At 49.6% G+C, this 17,831-nt stretch overlaps 1 protein-coding gene across 14 annotated transcripts in view; it reads left to right on the plus strand.

The window, feature by feature from the left end:
• The first annotated feature begins 593 nt into the window (after positions 1–593).
• MAPT (microtubule associated protein tau) overlaps positions 594–17,831 on the plus strand; it is a 105,551-nt gene continuing 88,313 nt past the window's right edge. For 11 of the 14 annotated variants that reach the window (XM_041724688.1, XM_041724691.1, XM_041724693.1 and 8 more), the window contains exon 1: positions 653–808. The gene's annotated coding sequence lies outside the window, so the exon portion shown is untranslated. Of the gene's footprint in view, positions 809–17,831 lie in introns of all 14 variants that reach the window. The other 3 variants (XM_041724687.1, XM_041724686.1, XM_041724690.1) reach the window with 3 other exon arrangements.

The following is a 17,831-nucleotide window of genomic DNA, read 5'->3' on the forward strand; positions in this document are numbered from 1 at the left end:
AAAAACAAAAAAAAACACCAAACCTGCACTATGTGACAACCGAGCCTGTTTAAAGTGGACTTACTAAGAATTCACCTTGGTCAACAACAAAGGTGGAAAGATAGCAGGTGGAAAGGAAGCCGACCCGGGGAAACTAATCTCCAACAAGGGAGCCCATCTCTAGGGGTCGGGATGCCTTCCAGCCATTAGCAGGGCGAGCCCGGGGAGGCCTTGAGGTCCGCGGTGGGCCGACTGGGGAGCTTTATGGAAACCTGCCCAGGACCGAGACAGGCCATCACTCCGGGGCAGGAAGGAAAAGGGGCAAATCCAGGGGGCAACCCAGCCTCTCTCCCAAGGGCGGAGACCCCTCTGACAAGACAAAGGCTCCAGGCGCGGGAGGAGACGCCAAGTGCGCGTGCGCCACGGAACGCACATGCGCATAGCGGCCTGCGCCGCGGCCCGAGGTGGGGGGGGAGGGGAGACGGGAGAAGGGAAGCGCCAGAAGGACGGAGCCAGGAGGCCGGGGAGGGCCCCGTGGTGGGGGCGCTCGCGCGCGCCCACTGGCGGCCGGAGGAGAAAACGCCCGCGAAGGAAGGCCTCGCTGCCCGCCCCTCTTGGGGAGGCTCGCGCTCCCGCTGCTCGCGCCTGCGCCGCCTGCCGGCCCCGGGAGCGCGCCCTCACGCTGGTGCGCGCGCTCGCGCTCCCAGCCACCCACCAGCTCCCGCACCAGCAGCAGCGCCGCCGCCGCCGCCGCCGCCGCCCACCTTCTGCTGCCGCCGCCACAGCCACTCTCTTTCCTCTCCTGTCCTCGCCCTCTGTCGACTATCAGGTAAGCGCGAGGCTCCTAAATCTGCCTCCCCGTCCTCCTCCTTGCACTCCCAGGCTGCCGCCCCTCGTCCCCCGCGGCAGAGATGGGGTTCACGAGGTAAGCATAGGTCGGGGGCCACGGCTGGGGCTCCTCCCTGCGCCCCGTGCGCTCCGGCGCTGGGACTAGGGCGGCTTGGAAAGGGATCCATGCAGGGGATGCACTCGCGCGCGCGCGTGTGTGTGTGTGTGTGTGCTGGGGGGTGTCCAAACGACCCGCTTCGCGCGGACCTGGGCAGAGGTTGTGCCCGAAGGGTGGGGCCCGGATGGTGGTGACCTGGGGGAGGGGGCTGCTGTGCACTCTCGACCGTCGCCTTTTGCCGCAATGGGCGTGTGTCTATGTGTGTGTGTTGGGGGGTGTCCAGTGACGACCCCCGAAACCGAACCTGTAATCCGATTTATCCTCCTCGGTTTGCCGTAAATCCTTCGGGAAGGTATGGATCCGGTTCTAGAAAAGATGACTCCCTGCCTGCCCCTCCCTTCACCTCCCCGGTAGCAATCCCAATGGGGCTTTCATCGCCTCTGATTTAAGGCGGTGGCCCACCCCCTCCCCGTTTTCCTCCTTCAGAAACCCGCAGGGGACATTTGGGGGCTGGGAGTGGAATCGGGGAGATGGGGAGGGGTCCAGGCGCTGTCACTTTAGTTGCCCTTCCCCCTGCGCGCGCCTGGCACCGGGACGCGAGCAGCGCCGTGCCCGAGAAAAGGTAGTGCGCCGACCCCGAGGTGGAGGCTCGGAATGGCGAAAGGCTGGGGCCACCTGGCCTCGCAGTGTGGGAGGACTCGACGGCGGCGGATGCCCGCTCGCTGGCGCGGGCAGCCGCAGCCCCTCACAGACGCGCGCGGGGGCTGCAGGTGCATTTCGGGGCGGGCCCCTTTCTCCGCGCTCTGCGCCTGGCGTCCGGCGTGTGCGCTCCCTGCCGGAGGCGCGGGGCTGGCGCGCAGGGCTCGCCCCTCACTGCGGCAGTGGGTGTGGACCCGGGTGGGCAAGGAGGGGGAGAGGAGGCTGTGCCTCCTCCCACTCCCACCCCTGCCGTTTTCCCCCGCTCCAAACGCGAGGTGCCATCTTTTTGCGGCGTGTCATGTCTTTACTGTACCGTGCCAAGCCGGTGGCTGGGCTCTGGAGGACAGGGCGGGGACTGTAATTGATGGGGGGAGGGCGGCAGTCAGCGCTGAAATCTTGGCGTTTCGCGGCGGTGGGCTCGCGCCCTGGGGCATTCACCCGAGTCATTCTCGGGCGCTAGCCGCTTTGTTTGTAGGGCTTGCGTGGTCTGCGTTGCCCGCCCCGGTTTTTTGGCTCTTATCTAGGAGAGTGTTTAACCAAGGCCCCCGCCCCTCCCCCTATTTTCCGCCCCTCGTTTTCGAGCCCTTTGTTAGATCTCGGGCTTGCAGGGGTCGGGGGACTCCAGTCACAGCCCCGAGGGCACGGATGGGACGGGCGTGACCCCGCGGGCCCCCCCCAGAGGCGCGCCAAGAAGGCCTGGATTCGAGGTCTCCGCGCTCCGTGCGGGTGGCCGCCGAGGGAGGAAGCCCCTCCCGACACCCCGAGAGGCCCCAGGGCTACCCCCCACCGGCTGCCCTGTAGGGGGCGCCGGCTACCCCGCGGGGGGGGGGGTGACGGGGACAGCACGCAGCCGGGCCCCTCTCCGCTTCTGGCCCTGTTGCTTCGCCGGGCGGGAGACTGTAAGGAGGGGGCAAGAGGGGTCCTCCTGCGCTTCGGGCCACACCCATTTTTCCTGACTTGACTAGGGGAGGGGGGTGCGGAGGGGAGGTTGCTATAGAAACCACACGCGTCCCAAGAACGGACCTCTGGGCGTTGCCCCGCCCCTTCCCTGGAGATTGAGAACCCCAGGGGCTGGCGAGGCCGCGGCCCCTCGGTCTAACGGAGGCCGCAGGAGGGAGACCCCCCTCCCCGCCACCCTGAGCCGGTGGCTCTTCCCAGTTGGCCTCCGGCGGCCTCAACCACCCAGATCGGCGTCTCTTGTATTTTTATTATTCTGGCCGAGTATTATTTTGGGAACGTGCAAGATTTTTAAAAGCCTGAGTTCACCGCCACCCTAGGAACGAGGTGGGGGGCGGGAAAGGGGGGGTACGGACCCCTGGCAAAGGGGTCCGAGCCTCGCCCTCCTGCGTGGAGCCCCGGCCGCGCGGCTTTCTGGCTGATTCTATCGCTGGAAACTGACGCGGGGGCGCAGTTCTGAGACCGATGAGCATCTCCGGAGCCGAACCATCCGCGCGAGCTGCACAGATTGACCTGAGTGTCCAGGGAATGGCCCGGCTCCGGGGTCAAGAGCCCACCAGGGGCCGCGCCGAACCTTCCTGTCTGTGGCATGGGAGGTTGGAGCCCGGGGTCGCGAGGGGTGACCCTGCAGAATTGAGTCCGCCGAGGGCGGGTCGCAGGAGAGGCTCACGGATCGCTTGGAGCATCTTCTCCGCTCGCACCCCTCCACCCTAGAGCTGGACGCGGAATTCGGGATGCGGACAGAGCAAGGGTCTCGGCCGGTAGCCCACGGCAACAGCTGCCCGGGGTGGACCGCAGGCGGAGAGGTCACGTCCTGTCTGTTGGGGGAAAGGGAGCTTGGCGGGAGTGAACACATTTAGCTCAGTGCCGGGAACAAAGCGCAGTCCAAATGTCCGCGATTTTGCACCATTTTGAAATGTGTTGGCGGCTTTGGGGTGGCTCTCCCTTGGTCGGCAAGGCTTGGGGGCTGTTAATGGAGGAATCCCAGGGGCCGGGGAATGGATCTTCGTTAGCAGATCTGGAAACACCATCCCTGCCTCTCCGTGTGCTCCAACTAAACGGCTTCCCCCCTCCCCACCCCCGGGATCTCTAGGGATCCAGCATTTGCGCCCACACGGGAAATCTCCAGGCACGGATCCGAGGGCCATCAACTCCTGTCCCCAGTAATCCCCATCAGGCGGGAGCTCACTTACGTCCCAGGAGACCCCACTTGGCATCCGGCACCCAGGAACCTCCAGGCCCCATCCCCAGCTGAGCCAGTTGGGATGGATGATGGAACCTGGAACAGCAACGGGGGTAGGGGGTGGGGTGGGGCTGGCTCTGGAGTCTGTGCTCAGGCTCAGCAGGATGGCTTTTTAATCCCTTTCCCTAAAGCAGAAAGAGAAATGTCTTTCCTACCAAAATTAATGAAGGTATTATTTTTCATTTTATAATGCTACTTAGGTTTGCTAGGTAAGAATTGCTTATTCGTCTCCAAACCCTTCCTCTAAACAATAAATGAATTACCACCCCCACCCCACCGCCATCCCAGTACCTGGTCCCCAGAGATTCCTGAAGCCTATCAATATCTTGACCAACAGTTGCTTCTGTAACAGCTTGTGTTGACTGCAATAACCTGGTGTGGCTCTTGGGGTTGCCTTTGGATAGTTGGCAGGAGAGTTTTGTTGGCTTTGCTGGTTTTTGGACAAGTGACAGTCCATGACTCTGTGTGCCTGCCCCACACAAACCTCCTCTGCACCTGCCCACTGTGAAAAGGCGTGTCTTTTAACTGGTTTCAGGTATCAGGCTCAGCATCCCTGACAAGAACAAAAGAAATGGATTATTCCCACAAATTGCAAGAAGAAAACGTAGAATCAGAGTGAGAAGGGGTCAGATTTATTCCATTTGGGGAAAGAGCCCCTTTTATTGAACATGTGCTTTGGCCCACATGCCCTGGAGGGCAGTGCCAGCCTAGAGATGTAATAGGATTGCGGTGCTCTTTGTTTGGTCTGAATTTTCTTTCTGCCCTTTTAACATCAGTTCATGAAGCCCGTTTGTTGAAGATTTTATTTTATTTTATTTTTTTTTGTTGAAGATTTTAAGAAACTGTGTTTCATTCATTACACCTTCCCTCAGCATTTACATATATGGCTTGAGTGTCTCTGCAGCTCTGTGTATGAACATATATTAGTTGTCTAATTAAACACATGATAGTTTTACAACTAGATAGTATTGTCCTTAATCCCACCTTGAAAAAGAATCACTCAGGGCCCTGGGTGGCTCAGTCTGTTAAGCATCTGCCTTCAGCTCAGGTCATGATCCCTAGGACCTGGGATGAGCTCTGCTTGGGGCTCCCTACTCAGCAGGGAGTCTGTTTCTCCCTCTGCCTGCCACTTCCCCTGCCCTCTCTCTCTGTTAAATAAGTAAATAAAAATCTTTTGTAAAAACGTAAAAGAATCACTCAAAAACAAATAAAAACACCCCCAAGGGCTTAATATAGTGCTAGACATACAACAGGTATTTGGTCTATACCCATTTAACAAATAAATGGGTAAAATGGGGGAAATGCAGGTCAAAAAGGTGGTAAAGATAAAATAGAATGGGGGGGGGCTATATTCAAGGTCATGGAATCAGGAAGCTGCCTGTGCCCCTTGGTGCATCTCCACACCTGCCCTCCTCTGCTGCCAAGACTTCTCCCTTCTCAGTACAGCACTCCCTGGCTCCAGAGCCCTGGTCCCCACTGAGCACCTCACCCTTGCTGACTGGAAGAGTGCAGAAGAGGGAATGGGCAGAAAGCACACAATACCCCAGGGGGAAAGAAGGCCCTGTGCAGCCATGTGTGAGACCTCTTGGTGCCAGAGGTCAGAAGGATGCATGAAGGTGGGAAACTCCATTTGGCTCTGCCCCTTCCCCTTCCCCCCCACCCGACTTTTTCATTATCCTACCTCAAAAACTGCCCCTCAACCCCTCCACATCCCCCAAAATATCCACCTAACTAATCGCTCCTAGCTTGGCACCCTTGGTGCTTGCATGGGTGATTTGCAGGAGCAGTAGCATGGAGGGGCACCTGAGCAGGTGGGGAAGGGAAGACTACTGCCTCACCAGCTGAGCTGCAGCCAGGAGAGGACCCCAGTAGTCCAGCTGGGACTCTCAGGCGTTTTCCTGTAAAACAGTGGTTTTCAGCCCCCTGGGCCCTTAAGATGGCTAGAGACATTTTTAATTTTCACACCTGGGGAAGGTACCACTGGCACCAAGTGGGTAGAAGCCAGGGATTCTGCTAACCATTCTGTAATGCACAGGACAGTCCCCCACATCAAAGCATATACAGCCCAAAATGTCACTCATGCTAGTGTCAGAAGCCCTGCTCTAGAAACATTGTTACTCTGGCACTCTTATCATAATGGCAGCTTATGTTCCTTGAGTGTGGACTAAATCCCGGGATCCTGGGATCATGACTTGAGCTGAAGGCAGATGCTTAACTGACTGAGCCCCCCGGGCACCCCCAGAGGCACTGTTCTAAGTGCTCCCCAGAGATTATCTCATTTCATCCAACAGCCTCCTTTTGTAGCAGGTGCTGCTGTTATTATCTCTGTTATGTATGGAGAAGCTGAAGTACAGAGAGGTTTAGTAACTCACTAAAGGTTACACAGCCGGTGAGTAGTAGAGCTGGATGTCTGACACTAGCTCCCTCCCCTTCTCAGCTACACGTGGCTTTAATAGGCCTTTGTGGGCTAGCTTAGGAACCCAAGCATGATTTGTAACATTGACTCAGTGGAAGATTCAAATTCCAAAGCCACTGGACTCACAAAATGAACTTTTGAAAGAGTCCGTAATTGGAGCACAACCTAAAGCTCATAATTTCTGATCTAGCCCTGACACACAGAGCAAGGGATTTCACTCAACCTCTGTGTCTCTGTTTATAAAACAAAGAGAAAATATTCCAGGAACTTGAAACCTCTTACCCCAGACCCAGGTTTTCAAGACCCCTCTGTCATACAAAGGAGCAGCTGGTTCTGATTGGCTCAGAGAAGGCTAGAAATCAAGATCAGGAGATCATGGCATAGACTCAGCTATGGTCCGGGTCAAATCAGTGAAGTTTTAGGGACAGCAGATCCTCATCTTAGATCCCCCAGAGGGATCAAAGCCTTGGCACCAGCCAGTGGGACCAGCTCTGAGCCTGTGGCTGAGTTGAGTTGGGTGGACATAGGAACAGCCTCATGCAAGAATCTCAGGGCTTCCTTGGTGGAAGTGGGCCTGGAGGCTTTTCTCGCTTCCTGGGCCCAGTCTCTGCAGTAAATATTCCTTTATGCCGTGGCATAGACATAGAAGTACCTAGAGTCCTTCGTCCCCAAGACTCACTGCTACTCTGCCTTGGGGGAAAATGGGAGGCTGCTATAATTCTGCAGCCTCCCCTGAACCCTGTGTGGGCAATCAGACATACACCATACATGCCAGTCTCACCCCAGTTACCTCACCAAAGGGGTTACTGTCTAAGAACACTTTTCCTGTCTCCAGGCCCCATGCCCTGCCACCTCAGCCAGGTTCCTTTCCTGCATAGATGGCCTCCAACTGAGTGTGGAGAAGCATTGTGAGGCCACCTTGGAATGATTTTTGAACTTTCTGAATTTTTTTATTAGGAAACATCCTGCAGATGTGCAGCTAGAATCAGCTTCCACAAAATACAAACTTGAGTGACTTCCAAGTGGATTATCTGGATATCTTTTTGCTGTGTTGATTTTTCAGTGGGCTCTGTACTTGCTCAAATTAGGGACACTATAGAATGAATCCCCCCAGGCAGCCCGGGTGGCTCAGCGGTTTAGCTGCCTTCAGCCCAGGGCATGATCCTGGAGACCCGGCATCAAGTCCCACATCGGGCTCCCCGTATGAAGCCTGCTTCTCCCTCTGCCTGTGTCTCCGCCTCTCTTTCTGTGTCTCTCATGAATAAATAAGTAAAATCTTAAAAAAAAAAAATGAACCCCCCCCAAATATATATATATATGTTGTGCCTCAGGTATTCAAGGAAGGTTTGTGAAAATACCATGAAGGCAGACACTGTTTCTTCCTTGATAGACCGTTGGTACAGGGCAGTGTCTTACAGATAGAGGTATTAGGTTGGGCCAGTGGTTAAGGGTGTGGACACTGATCAGACCTCCTAGGTCCAAGTCCTAGCTCTCCCACTCACTACAGGACCCAAGCTGTGTTAATGAGCTTCTTTCTTGGAGAGTTTGTTGTCTGCACCTTGGGGGTATGGCAGGACCTAACTCACTGGTTGCTGTGGAGTTTAAAGGGGATAAGGAGGTGATGCAGTACTTAACCCAGGGCCTGGCACATAGTCAATTGCTTAGTGAATGGTTTCAAGAGCAGCAGCTTCTGGTGTTGCAACAAGTGTTGACTTGTGATTGGTGACTATGCAAAGGCATCTACTGACCCTGGTGATAGAATCACTTGTAACAGATAAATTGTTACAGGGATCAAGATAGAAGTGGGCAGCTGGCCAGCTCCCCTGGAGCCAGGTGCTGTTGTTCGGGTGGAAGTGGGTCCCCCGAAAATCCCACACACCCATGTTTAAATGTAGAGACAGAATTCTTGACACAGGCAAGCAGAGTGACTTATCATCTGCTGTCCCTGCTTCTGTCCTCTTCCTTCCTGAAATCCGCTCCACGCCAGGAATAGACTGTGTACTCTCCCCACCAGCCTGAGCCGAACCACGCCCTCCCACCATCCTGGGAATGGTGACCTGGCTTAGCTAGTGTGTGGGGTCCAGAGATCTGACTAGTTTACTCACTGAATTAAAAGTGAGTGCAGGGCAGCCCCAGTAGCTTGGTGGTTTAGGGCCGCCTTCAGCCCCAGGGCATGATCCTGGAGACCTGGGATGAGTCCCACATTGGGCTCCCTGTATGGAGCCTGCTTCTCCCTCTGCCTCTCTCTCTGTGTGTGTCTCATGAATAAATAAACAAAATGTTAAAAAAAAAAAAAAAGTGAGTGCAGATGGGATTGGAAAAGTAATGGAGGGCAGTGGAGGAGAGGATTAACAAATGAAATAAGCAGGGTGTTGAAGTTGGTAAACTGGCAAACGGACCTCATGGTCAAGAGAAGAGTAAAGCAGAAGATGCTAAATAAAGCAAACACAGCATGTTCTGAATCCAGGAACTCTCCAAGCATTCTATGAGCATGCTCATATCTGAATTACTAAATTTGATTTAAGAAGACTTCTTATCTATGAAATGAAGACTGAGGGTCATAATACTTTAGTTTTTAAAAAGTCATTAAAATCAGAAAAGTCATTACAAAATGATATTCTTGCTGTTTGGACCAGCCAGTTGGAACTTCTTGTCCTTTTCACCTAAGCCACACTTGTAATACATTGTTTAGGACTTCAGATTTTAGCTCCTTGGTAAAAGCGGCTTACACTACAGAGTAATCTGAATGCAGAATCTCTCTAGAGTTTTACTATTTCATTCACAGTCTTTAACATCTTGTTTGACAGTAAAAAAACAAAAACAAAAACAACAACAACAAAAAAACATTTTTATGAAGTCTTTCCAGAGTGTTCAACCTGATTTTCCTAAAACCAATTAATGATTTTAAGAGTTTGTCTTTTGTTTTGTACTTGAAACACATCAGCTTACATCTTACTTAAATTATGTGATTATTGTAATAAGTGTGACGGAAAATAGAAGTTTGGCTGTGGTAGGCAGAGGCCATGGCTGTGGACATCAGGCCCTGTGAACTCAGCCTTGAATATTTACAGTCCTTCCTTTCCGTTTCTTACACGGTGTCAGCTGGGATGGGGCCTACTGTGGAGACTCCGGTATTAAGTGAATGATAGGCTGTCATCCTCCCTCCCCCATTTTTGCCTGCCTTCCAGAACTGCTCAGCACTTTGAATTCATCACATAGAACCCCAGGTTAAGGGGGTATTGCAAAATTCTCCCCATAAGACCCAAAATAAATGTAAATCTTATTTATTATATTGACTCTCCTTAGTGAAGGGATTTTAGATTAAGCTCCAATGATTAAAAATCAGCAAGGTAGAATTAAATCTGAAGCCATTGGAAATGATGTTCCATTCACAGCCTTTCCTTTGGTCCTATCCACTCTCCTGCTCCATCAGGCAGGCATCTAAGAGGAACATAGTTATCTCTGAGGGGTGCCGGGAGGCTCTGTCGGTTAAGCATCTGCCTTCAGCTCAGGTGGTGATCCCAAGATCCTGGGATGGAGCCTCACATTGGGCTCCCTGCTCAGTGGGAAGCCTGATTCTCCCTCTCCCTCTCCCCCCTCCTCCTCCACTTGTATTCTCTCTCTCTCTCTCTCTCTCTCTCTCTCTCTCTCTCTTGCTCTATCTCAAATAAATAAAATCCTTTAAAAAAAAAGATGATCTCTGGTCCCAGCTACTAGTTTGCCTACCAACCTGTGGCCCGGTTTTCTGTTTTCCCAGGAAGGCTGGGTGATGATGTTTTCAGATTTAGTCTGCAGTTGTAGCATAAAAAATCCGAGGGATGCACTTTCATCTTCATGGCCTCCTCCCCAGGCCACCAAGGATATTAGAAGACCCCTGAGAGCATAATTGCTGTCATGTGATCTCCAGCCAACACAAAATGCCAAGAAGGAAGTGCTGGCAAAAACCGATTCATGAAACTGTGGAACTGTGTCCCTCCTCCAGGGTAAAGGACCTGAATGAGAACCTGTGTTCTAAATTATGTGTCAACAGAATTGTCCTGGACCAAATCCAGCTCAGCCATTGATTTGTAGGTCATTTCAGAGGTGCTTATGTCCAGTTGTTCTTAGTTGGCCATTGGCACCAAACTATTCTCTTAATTCATGCCTTCTCCCACAGCCTACCTACCCCTCAAAAAGAGGCTTATTGGATAATTAATAATCTAAAACCAAATGCTTTAATGCCCAAGGGAAAGTTACAATTTAAAGAATCTCTTTGTCTTAAAATATATATACATATTAATATTATAATTGTATATATATTTAAAGATTTATTTATTTATTTATTGGAGAGGGAATGAGCACATGCACACACGCATGTGTGTGGTGGGGGGGAGTGGAGGGGGGAGAAGGAGAAAGAGAGAGAGAGAAACTCACTCAGACTTCTCACTGAGCCCAGAGCCCAACATGGGGCTTGATCCCAGTACCCCAAGCCCGTGACCCGAGCCATGCCCAACTGACGGAGCCACCCAGGTGCCCCGTAATTATATATTTAAATGTGAACGTTTACTGCCTTATTTGTTGTATGTCAAGACTTTTTATACTAGGTTTGCTGAACCCCTGACAGCCCTTAACTTCAGTGATGGTAATGCATCAGAATTTAAATCAAGGTATGTTAATAAGCCAAGTAAAGGTTGTATATATGAGTAAAATACTGTATATAACCTGCTGTGTTGGGGTGAGTAATAGTTGCAACATAAATTCGCGTGAATCTCTCCCTCTCTACGCTCCCATTGCCAAGAATCACCAGGAATAGCTGTTTGGAAGAGTCAGCAACCCTCCTGCCATCCATGTTGTCTTGTCTTTTTCCTTGGAACAGGGAAATACCACCCTGGCCCCAATCCACGTGCAGCAGCTCACCTTCTGACTGTGCTGTCACCATGAGCCCAGCTCAGAAACGAAGGATTTCACAGAACATCCCTAAATCTGCTTGAATAATGGAGTGATCAGTCAAACTCACCTGAACCTGCTTTAACCTTTCCTCAGGGTTAATCCTGTGGGATGTGCCTGCTGGCCCCACTAGGTTCAGTTCTTCCTCTTGTATTTCTCAAGTCCCTCCCTTTTTAACCCTGCAGGGGGTGATGGCTGCGCTCTGTTCCCTGCAGACTGTTAATAAAGGCCGAATAAACTGAAATAATTCCCTTTCAGTGTCACTAAAGTGCTATAAATAATTATGAACCTATATGGTTGATGTCTGATGGGAAATGCATGGGAATTTTTTTTTTTTTTAACTAGCAGGATTCATGTTATAAGTTGACAATCTGGGCCAAGTGAAAAAGAACTTTTCTTTTTTTTTTAAAGCTCTCCCTATCATTTATTGCTGGCAAGACTAAATTCCAGAGGCTAGCCATTGCCTCATTTTGTGGGCCTGTTAACACCTGTTGCGTGGGCTTGTCAAACCCTGAATTTAATCGCAATCTTCCCTGTTTACCCACTTATGAGACTTGTGGTGAAGTTGAAGATTTCCTATACATCCATTTTTTCATCTGTAAAATGGGGATTATGCAACCTCCTCACCCCACAAATGGATGATAGTGTGGGCTCCCTTTTCACTGGGTAGTTGCAGAACTGAAGTAAAGCCATCTATGAGAATTCTTTCGAGCTGCTCCAGAAGACAAGTGTCACAGGGAGTGGGGATGCCTCTGGGGAGCCAGACTCAGGTGACTGACCTGAAGTCCCTATGGGCTGAGTGGAGCCTGGTGCCTGAGCTAGTTCAGCTCCTGCCACTCTGCTCCCCTCTTGCTGGCAGGATGGTGCAAGCTCCTTCCCAGGGGTAAGTGCCCATCAGTAGGACCTGAGCCCAGAATGGATGGACAGGTGGCTGCAGTCCAGCCTGTGACTGGTCTTGTCTGTTCCCTTCTTTGCAGAGGAGGCCTAAAGCCAGGGTGCAAGACAGGGCAGTGGGTGGTTGTGCCTGTAGCATAACCTCAAGTGATATCTCTGGGGGACTTCTCAGGAGAGGGGCTGGGGCTTCCCTGACCTTTATTGTGACTCTCAGATGGAATTTCCTGGGAGCCTTTCCATTTTCTCATGGGGTTTTCAGTTTTTTCCTAATCAGACAGGTACTTGGCACAGGATCTCCTATTCTAATTATGCCCAGGGGTAGCCTCTTCTGGGTACTCAGTGTTTAGCCCTGGATGGGAACCTGGGAACCGGTTAAGGCAAAAGTGATTAAATTAAAGGCTGGAGTTGACTTTGGTGATAAGAAGCTCTGCAAGGTGTCATTCACTGAAGCACTTGCACTTGGAATTTGAATTGAGCTGGAACTGGATTATGGCTGAGCTGTCTTTGCCCTGGGAGTGGAGGGCTTCTCGTGCTTGTGGATGGTGGGTAGTATTTCAAGGCATGTGTGTAACCCCAGCCTGCCGACAGCCTGACTGCCCTACTTCACATCAGCTTAATAAACTCCCTATTGGTCTAATCTAGTTTTGTTATATGAAGATGCTGATAATAATGGTACCAGCCAGTTGCATTTATTTTACTGAAAACATTGCCTCCTTTACCCTTCACTCCCCCCTCCCCAGGCAGGGATTATCATCCTCACTTTGTAGGGGAGCAGACTGAGGACCAGAGATTTCACAGCTGGAGAGGGAGCCAGATCATGCCTCTCCCCAATTCCTGAACCTTGCTGCCTACATGTTTCCAATACCTCCCCTCTGAGTCCACTCTCCATGCCAACAGATGTGTCCTTAGTACTAATGACCAGAGAAACTGTGCCCTCCAGCCTCCCTGAATGGGTCATATGTAACCCGAGCCTGGAGAAAGTATTTTAAACCGAAAGCTAGCCTCTAAACTGGGCTGCTGCTTCATGTCACCGGTGACGGCAGAACCAAATTTAGTGTCGTGGGCAGATCGACACTTATCCAATAGAGAAGCTCATTTTTCTTCCATTTCACACAAAACATGAAAAATGTCCATACCTGCCACACTTCTACGGAGGGGTATGTGTGACGGAAGGCTGGGAAAGGTGACCAGGAGGGGCCTGGGTATGTAAACTCAGGGGAGATGACATACAGGTTCCCAGGCAGTGTCCATGGGGAGAAATTTAATTCCAAGTGGGTATTTTCCCTGGGCTGTTATGGAAAAGGGTCACAGTGGGAGGGAGGCAGGGGGATAGGTGACATTATCCAGACTCCTAATGTACTGTCTGATTCCCCTCACTGGTCAGTCCAATTTATTACCCCCATATTTGCACCCCTATGGTTCACACTCTAGGACCAGGAAAAGGGGGAGTGATGGAGAACAGAGAAGGGGGGCTTACACACATAGGGTTAGGGGTCACACATACAGGAGATTTAGAATTTGCAACCTCGCGGCACCTGGGTGGCTCAGTGGTTGAGTGCCTTTGGCTTAGGTCGTGATCCTGGGGTCCTGGGATCAAGTCCTGCATTGGGCTCCCTGTGGGGAGTCTGCTTCTCCCTCTGCCTATGTCTCTGTCTCTCTCACTGTCTCTCATGAATAAATAAATAAAATCTTAAAAAATATAAAAGAATTTGCAACCTCATCAGGCACTTTTATGGTACCGAAATACATTTCCCACAGCCACTCTTGCATCTCACTAAAACAAGAGCCATTTCTCAGTTCTGTTCTTGCCTCCTTTCTGCTCCCCACCTTTTTTTTTTTAATCCACTAGCTATAAAGTAAACTATATACCATATGTGAGATCCTACGCCAGTTTGTTTTGTTGGTTTTTTGGGGGGACGGGGAGATTATTTCAGTCTACAAATTGTATTCAGGGTGTAACTAGTTCTTCAAGAAAGTTCTTAAAAGCACCCCATGCTGAAAGATGGGGCCACCTGGAAGAACACTGTTGGTGTCAGCACTGAGCACAGGCTGGCTTATCTCTCCTGGATCCAGGTGGGAGCTGCAGGGTGTGGGCCCCTTTACACAAAGCTCTGGATGCAAAGTTAGGAGACTGGGAACACTGGGCAGAGGGCAGCTCTCTTGCCTATTGGACAGGCCAGGGCATGCTGGCTGCAGGGATCTCATCATCAAAGGTTATGGCCACGTTATAGACACCAGACCCTATATCACTGGGACTTCAAGAATGAGGCTCCTGGGATTGGTCCCTTCTGGTAGAACAGACCCTGTCCCCAGTGGGCCCAAGTTTGCAAAGAAGAGTTGGGATGATCTGGCCTTCTGAATACATTAATTGTTCTAATTTGGACTAATTAGGGAATGGTCAGTCTCATTTAAAAAGCGGAGTTAACACTGTCATCTAGGTATTTGGGAGAGGGGAGTAGTACTGGGAACATTTTTAAACACTAGCCACAGGAAAGGGCTCACATTTGGGTGCCACAGGAAAGGGCTCACATTTGGGTGCCTACATGATGTGGTGCCAGAGTGCTAGGAGGTCTCTGCATTACCCAAATTGCTGACAAGCAGAAAGTACTTTACAGTTTATATTATCTCATTTAGTTTTTTATGTAAGCCTGTAAAAATTCTTTTCCCTTTTACAGATTATGAAACTGAAGTTCATGTAGGTCAAGTGGGGTTCAGGAAAATTAAGTGGCACCTCAAATCACATGGCTAGTTTTAGACCAATGAGGGATTTGAACCCAGAACTTCTGCTTCTCAAAAGCAGACCTCACCCTGGCTTTAACATCGTTGGTTCTCTATTCATTGCCTTAGCCTCAGGGATCCTACCACTTGTTAAACTGCCAGTGCCTGCGTAGGAGGTGGGAGAGAAGAGACCTCACTGCTCCTCATACCCCACCCAAGGACAAAAAAAAAGGTTTGTTTTTTTTCCCCCATAAATATATAGATAGGCCAGCGATCTGGAATTTTAGCTTTATGATTAATAAATGAAATTATTGCTTTTTCTTCCTCAAAATCTATTCAGCATAAGATGTGTTTGGGGTGTGACCATGATTTGTGCCCCCAAAAGTGCACCCTGCACCCTAGTAATGGAGAGCTAATGGCAATACAGGTGAAGGGAGAAATCACCAAGTCCAAGGAGCCCCGCTCTGGGCTCAACTGGACAATTTGCCCTGATGATTTACTTTGCCGCCATCATTCACATTTCCAGGGACCAGAAGACACGGAGAGAGGAAAAAACCTCCATCATGCCTAAGTAACCCATCTTGTAACACAAGCTATTTTTTCCATAACTAATGGCTAAAAATAGTTCCTAGAATTTAAAGATAATTAGTAAGTTAATTGAATTTCTCTCTATACTACTAGTTTCAAAGTAAATTGATTAAAACTTTCTGCTTTCACATCACTAGTGCCCATTATTCTGTGTTTAATTCCCACAACTTTGTCTGATTCCACTTTTTGGGCTTCCCCGGGGAGCCAGGCTCCTTAATACATCCATCTGTGGGGCAGTGCTTTGTTCATCTTTGTATCCTCAATGCCTGGCATAGCACATGGCACAGAATATACGCTCAAGAACTGTTTAGTAAATGAATATATGGATGACTGAATGAATTCAATACTGATTAAAACTTAAGGCCTTTCTTAAAAGAGACGAGAACAGAAAGGAAAACAGGTGTTTAACTTATAAATTTGTGGGTGATGTGCCACTTTATGATTATTTACTTATTTATTTACTTAGAGAGAGAGAGAGAGCATGCAGATGCATGAGTTGTGAAGGAGGAGCAGAGGGAGAGAGAGAATCCTAAGCAGGCTCCATGCCCAGTGCAAAGCTGGATGTTGGGCTTCATCTGGTGACCCTGAGATCATCACCTGAGCCAAAATCAAAAGTCAGAAACAACTGACTGAGCCACCCAGGTGCTCCCTACTTTATGATTTTAATACCCAATCCTTTTATATTAAGTATAGTTCTAGGACACCTGGCTGGCTTACTTGGTGGAATATACAACTCTTTTCTTTTCTTTTGTCTCCTTTTTTCTTTTCTTGTAGTTTCAAGTTTTTATTTAAATTCCAGTTAGTTGGGGCATCTGGGTGGCACATTCAGTTGAGTATGAGACTCTTGGTTTCCGCTCAGATTGTGACCTCAGAAGCATGGAATCGATCCCATGTTGGGTTCCACACTCAGCAAGGAGCCTGCTTTGGGTTCTCTCCCTCTCCTTCTTCCCCTGCTGCTTGTGTTCTCTCTCTTTCTCCAAATAAACAAATAAATCTCAAATAAAAAAACAAAAAAAAATTCCAGTTACTTAACACAGTGTAATGTTGTTTCAGTTATAGAATTTAGTGATTCATCACTTATATACAACACCCAGTGCTCATCACAACAAGTGCCCTCCTTAATACCTGTCATTCATTTAATCCAGGAGTGTACAACTCTTGACTTTGGGGTTGTGAGTTCAAGCCCCATTTTGGGTGTAGAGATTACTTAAAAGTAAAGTCTTTAAAAACAACAACAACTGGGGTGCCTGGGTAGCTGAGTAGTTGAGTGTCTGACTCTTGGTTTCAGCTCAGGTCATCATGGGAGTCACGGGATTGAGCCCCACATTGAGCCCCCATTCAGGCTCCAAGCTCAGTGGGGAGTCTGCTTGAGATTCTCTTTCCCTCTCCCTCTGCCCCTCCCCCCAAGCACTCTCTCTCATAAATAAATAAATAAATAAATAAATAAAATCTTTAAAACAAAAACAAAGAAAATAATCAACACTATTTTTTCTCTTACTGCTTTCATACAATGATCTGAAGTAGGAAAGGATGTACAGGTCAGCATTTTTGAGAAACAGGAGTTTTGAGTGTTAAAAGTGGAAATGCATGCATTGTTTGCTAGAATCCTTTAAAAAGCTAAGACTGTGGATTAGTCTAAGCTTTTAGATTCTCCTGAAAACAGGAATGCCACCATAAATCATGGGTCCTACTTCAAAGAGAGAAGATTTTGATGAGCAGGATTGGGTCTAAGGCTTGCTCCCCAAGCTCATACCAGGAGGGATGGTGAGCAGGTGAAGGCAAACCACTGAAGTCCCTGCCACCTCAAAAGAAGCTCAAGCCCAGGAAAGGCTGTCAGAATTAGCAAATTAAAACCCTGGATGGGGCGCCTGGGTGGCTCAGTCGGTTAAGCCTCAGCCTTCAGCTAGGGTCATGATCCCAGGATCCTGAGATCAAGCACCACATAGGGGCTCCCTGCTCCTTGAAGAAACTGCTTCTCCCTCCTGCAGCCCCTCCCCCTACTTGTGTGCTAGTTCTCTCTCTTGCTGTCAAATAAATACATAAAATCTTTTTTTAAAAAATCTTCTGTTTTAAAATATACATATAAAATCCTGGAGGTCTGGTTAAATTTCTATTTCAGATAAGCAACAATTTTTTTTTTTTTAGTATGAGTGTGATAGGCAACAAAATGCCCCCCTCAAAACATATCAGATCCTAATCCCCAGAACCTATGAATATGACCTTGTTTGGATAAAGAATCTTTGCAGATGTCATTCAGTGAAGCATCTTGAGATGAGATTATCTTGTATTATCTGGGCGGTGGTAAATGCAGTTACTTGTGTCCTTACAAGAGGGGAGGGGGGCAGAAAGAGATTAGAAGACCCAGTGATTGATGATGGAGGCTCAGGTTGGAGTGATGTGGATTCTAACAGCCACCAGAAGTTGGAAGCAGCAAAGGATTTTCTCCTAGAACTTCTGGTGGGAGC

This window comes from Vulpes lagopus, chromosome 12, assembly GCF_018345385.1.
Source record: "Vulpes lagopus strain Blue_001 chromosome 12, ASM1834538v1, whole genome shotgun sequence".
Lineage (NCBI taxonomy): Eukaryota > Metazoa > Chordata > Mammalia > Carnivora > Canidae > Vulpes > Vulpes lagopus.